Source organism: Bombus impatiens, unplaced genomic scaffold, assembly GCF_000188095.3.
Source record: "Bombus impatiens unplaced genomic scaffold, BIMP_2.2 scf_0268, whole genome shotgun sequence".
Classification (NCBI taxonomy): Eukaryota; Metazoa; Arthropoda; class Insecta; order Hymenoptera; family Apidae; genus Bombus; species Bombus impatiens.
Window position 1 is genome coordinate 98461 of NT_176687.1, and position 5391 is coordinate 103851.

At 38.4% G+C, this 5391-nt stretch overlaps 1 protein-coding gene across 1 annotated transcript in view; it reads left to right on the forward strand.

Moving 5' to 3' along the window:
* Positions 1 to 10: 10 nt before the first annotated feature.
* The window catches only part of LOC100748485 (runt-related transcription factor 3), a 34414-nt gene continuing 29033 nt past the window's right edge, over positions 11 to 5391 (forward strand). Inside the window, exon 1 of the mRNA XM_033320315.1 lies at positions 11 to 445. The gene's annotated coding sequence lies outside the window, so the exon portion shown is untranslated. The remainder of the gene's footprint in view (positions 446 to 5391) is intronic.

A 5391-nucleotide genomic window follows, 5' to 3' on the forward strand; every position in this document is an offset into this window, starting at 1 on the left:
CCCTCTACGGGATAGAGACGAGGCGGCTAACCCCTCTTTGGGGGCGAGAGAGGCGACGAACGAGGGAGGGGGCGGCGTAGTATTCACGCGGCACGGTTGCTGTTGGTGCTGTGCTGTTGTTGCTCCTTCTGCTCGTGCCCCGGTACCGTTCTTCGTGTATTGTTGTCCAATCGAGCGTACCGACGAACCGGTTTCGAAGCACGCGCGCCGCTCTCCACGCATGGTACGCCGTAACTTTTTCCTTTTTCCGATCGCGCTACGCACTACGCCGCCTCGTGACACGTGCCGTTGTTGTTGTTGTTGTTCGACCGATGTGCGTATTTCGACTACGGCCGGCTTGGTGAGAAGGTAGAAGAAGATGTAGATTATGGTGGATGTGATTTAAGGAACCAGTGTCTTCTGATCGCTATAGGATTCTGTAGGTTGAATTTGTTGGTTGAATGGGGTGAGTCGTGTATTAGGATGTTGGTTCATGTATGTCAATTTTAGCGAAACGTGCATTGCTATTTGGATTTTTAATTGTTATGCAGAAACACCCTATTTAATAAGTGGAAGGATTATTAATAATTAATTAAGTGTTGCTACCAGTAGATTCCTTCTGACTCAATGATCTTAAGAATGCTTGGCTTCTGAACAGTAGTATCATAGGTAGAATGTGCTGTTGTTACGATGAATATTAAGTTTTGCGAGATATTTTTCAAAGACACTCTTTGGAAATTGTCCTGGGGAGGAGATATCGTATATTCAAAATTTGTTGTTAATCGTTCTTTCCTGTCGATTCATTGATTTAAGGAACGAGCGTCTTCTGATCACTATAGGATAGTAGATAGGATTCTTTGTTATGGGATGAACCACGTAATACGACATAAATAAATTGTAATTTTTATAAAAGGTGGCTCGTGATTCGAATTTTGAATTGCTACATAGAAACACTGTTCAGTAGCCACCGTGTACGAATTACTTTATCTTAAGAATTTCTTTGATTTTTCGTCGAACTAGTGATTCATAGAACGAGTGTCTTTTAGATACTGTAGAAAGCTGTAGCGGTCCAGAAATCAAATACAATTGATAGAGTAAAAATATGACATTGGTATGCTTTAATTTTAATGAAAAGTCTTTTACTATTTACTTGAATTCTGATTTTTATAAAGATATTTATCACATTTATAAATCACATTAAAAATGTTCTGAAATATATAATTTTTCAAAATAGAATAATAAGTAAATTAATAGAAATATGTAAGAATTTGCGGTAGGAAAAGTGGGAAAGTTACCGCGTGTAGAATCTTGACTGCAAGGGGAATAGGGCGTCGGTGGTCGGACGCGGCGATCACGCGAATGGGCTCGATCTTTTTGTCGCGTTTCACCCGCTCGTTTTCCATGTGTCGTTCGACCGTGTGCTCGTTTTACGAGCATCGATTTCCGCGTAACACGGTTTTTCGATGAATCCCGCCGCGTTGCGTGATCACGTTCGCTTCCTTTAACGACACGTGCTCCGGATTGCGTTTCCATTAGTCTCGTTATCATACTCTCGATTCCTACCGTTCTGTCTCAATATTTCCAACTATCCATACACTGTAAAACTATCTTTCCTTTTGACGAAACAGTAAATTCCACGTAAGGATCGATCAAAGTTCGAGATCGAAATAGTTTCAAAATACCTTTTCTAATGTAAATTTCTGGATATTACTTGTGAAAGAAAGCCACCTTTCGGATATTGCTACTTTTGAGATTTGAAGTATATGTACCTCGTTAATAGTACATGGAGCACGTGCTTCATTCGAACCCTAGAAACTATCATTAATCGATAATGGAGCTATTAATTATTGTCATTATTGTCACATGGTCTGCTGCGCTAATCTAGCGATCTGAATTGACTGACAGATCTCCACATTTGTCTCGAAAGCTATAACAGACGTCTAAAACACTTTCTAATATTCTTTCTTCCGCGTATTATTATACATTATAGAATTTCACGAAAATCTTTCAATTAGTTTAGTTGCTGTTAGATTATACACGACTGACACTTTTGAAGTTCGTGTGTTTTGATAAAAAGATATAGGAAAAGAAGCAAAACATTTAGTATGGCAAACAGACACTATTAATTAAAAGAAAAACATGATCAACATTATCTAAAAGAAAAAAAAAGAGAGGAGAATGAAGTAGCCATATTTCAGTAACTTGAATACTGAACTACTAAATTACAATACTTAATCATTGTAACATGTGACAAAATATTAGTCAGATGGCATCTAAATTCTCGAGAAATTTTAATTCTTCTAAAATAAGTCACCTCTTTAACATCCTGGAAATATATAATAGTTACTTGACATCCAAATTAAGAAAAAATTTCAGTTCTCCCAAATTTTAATAAACTTCCAACACATCAGTGTACTAACAATTCAATATTCTCCTCTTATATTTTCCAACCATCAAATTACACATGTACATTATTGAAAATTGACCACCATACGAAAATTATTGTATTTAAAGTAAGCAAACGAAATAAACAAGCTCCATAAAAACGCCAACAAGAGTAAGAACAGTAGACAGATCTTGATCTTACTTTCACCGTGGATGAATTTCAATTTTCCTAAAATAAAATACCAAACGCTCCTTGCTGCTTCGACACGCTAACAATTCGATATTCTTCTTTGGTATCTTTCACCGTTCGTTCCACATTATACACCACTGGAATTAATGCCATAGACAAATTGTTTTGTTCAAAATAATCGAATCACGACCCGTGAAAACAGTAACGAGGGGAAAATCGACGATGGTAAAAAGAAGTCGAGCAGGAATATTCCGTGGTTGGCCGGTCGCGCGCTGATCGAAGCGTGACGAGCGGTAATTGAATGTAGGTATGGCATTTGCATTGACAAGCTCCAACAGAGATAATTCGAATCTCGTCGAACGCAACGGTCCACACGGGCGTTAGGTCGTTTGTCAATACGACGACGGCCGTCCGGTTTCCACGTTTCCACCGTATCGCTGTTTGTCACCGTCTCGTCGACGATCGTTCGCCGCTGAATACCGCTACTTCTCTGCCAGTTCGCGCGATTCATTCCGCGAATCTCGTTGCTGTTATTCAAATAAGCGACAGACTGTTGGGCTACCATGGCGCCAGGCTGCAACGTTCCGTCGTTTTCGTTCTGATTCCGTCAACCTAATGCGCTTCGATGCTCCACGGTGGTTATATTCGTTCTCTTCCCATTTCACGGTTTCAGATCAATGATATTATATTTCGATACGTTGACATTATAGAAAACATACACCTCGCTATAGAAATTCAGAGATATGAAAATTCCGAATGTAGGAAAGTTCGTTCTGTGTTTTAAGGGTATAATTTTTATTGCAGTAGACATTCTGAGAAATAAAATGTTTTAATTTAGAAATATTGAATATTGGGATTTGAAAAACAGAAGATATAAAACAATTGACAGCCAGCTTACCTTATAGCAAAGTTCTATAATTATCTAATTATTAATTACTCATCCAGCAGCTTCGGTTCTTAGTCTAAGCGCAGGAAGTAGGATTCCGCTTGATTTCCTAATTTGGAAAACAAAAATTTTTGTACAAAAACTCTTCTGAAGAGTATGAACTTGCAGAGCAAGAAAATTTTTAATTTAAAAAATGCGAGAATTGAAGTTGGATACTGAGATTTGAGGAGCAGAGGCTCTAAGATATTTGAACGATATTTGAAAGATATTTGAAAGAGGCTCTAGATCTTAACATTCAGTGAGATTTCATGAGCAAACGTGTAGTTCCAAATTTTTTCTTATTCTTCACAAAATGCAGAATATCTGTTTATTTTTGAAGAGATAGACGATTGTTCGAGCAAATGAGAAAGACTGATGGGTAGCGGGGCATCGATTGATACGATGTGGGGGAAGAAACATCGAAGATCGAGGAGGGAAGTATCGATCTTTCGAGCGGAGATCCGCGCGCGTCAATCGTACGTGTTTGCCTGGCGGCAAGTCCGCGACCGGCTGGCTATCGTCAGGATATATTCGCACAGGAAATGGGTAGTTCCATTGTTTGCACGTTCGTACAAACAGTGCAGCTGCGAGGATGCGCCGACCCAGCGGTTCTCTCTGTTTGATTTTCGAAAGTGAAGCTTCATTGTAGCGTATGTCGGTGCAGTGTATACCGTCGTGTCTGCTGTTTTCGATCGACCAAGCTAAAGAATCGAGAGAACACTTCCAAGGAAACGTCTGTGACGTGTCAACATTTCGATGACGTGCCGATTTTCCACGAAGCTTCTGATAATAACGAGCCAAGACAGAACCAATCATCTGTGACTTTGCGAGAAATTCTAAATCAAAAATTTTCAGATATCGTGTGTTCTGTATTTTTGGAATACTCATCATCCAATGTTCTTTAATTTTTATAATTAAAAATAGAAAATACAATTTATAATGTAGTGGCTACAAAAAGTATTTGCAGGTTATCTTATTTTTCAACGAAGCATTGTTTTTATCAGGTTTTATATTTCATCTTCACAGTATCGAATTTTTATAGTCCTATACTACTAAATGATACATAATTTAATTTACTTGCACTCGATTAATCTACTAGTCACTGTATAATTTTCGATTAGGTACTGAAACTACTCAATTCTATATTTATATCTTCTATTTTTCAAGTTTCGATACCTATATCATATTATCAAGTGGGACCTTCTTACGTTGTAAATTCTTATTCCCCCGAGTTTCCATAGTGAAACTTTTGTTTTCTAAATTAATGGATTAAGAAGAATCTTTTATTCGTGTGGATGCTGCGTGTTCACAGTTTATCGCAGTAGTCATTATGATTATTTGGAATACAGCAAGTATTTCCACCCTCAATTTCGTATTTTACAAAAATTGTTAGATCGCTTTCCTCTTTGCGGTTGATTATTGGATTTTATCCTACGGTTAGTTACCACCAAGAGTACCTACATTCGGTTCTATATAATTTACGAAAAGCGTCGGAAAATTTTATTTGCTTTTCGACTTTCTAACTAACTGTTTAATTCATCTTACTACAGATAAACAGTAATTTTTACGTTTTACGAAAAGCGTTAAAAAATTTCAAGCGCTTGCTTCTCTGCTTTACGATTGACGATTTAACTCGTCATCCTTCTATCGACATACGATATCTATTTTTCTAATAAAACAATCCTGGACACCTCCTAACGTCTGAAATGCAGAGCGATCAGAGCGCGAGTGCACCGAACGTCAGAAATTTGAGTTAGCAGCGTCGAAAACCGCGAAACCGGGAAACCACTGGGCTTTGGGTTTCGAGTTGCCGTTGAAAAACACCAACGATCCCGCTAATCCGGTTGGAGAGTCCAGTTACGCGGGTGTTCTCGATATTAAATCGCGGGGCCCTCAACCTCATATCGGCGGG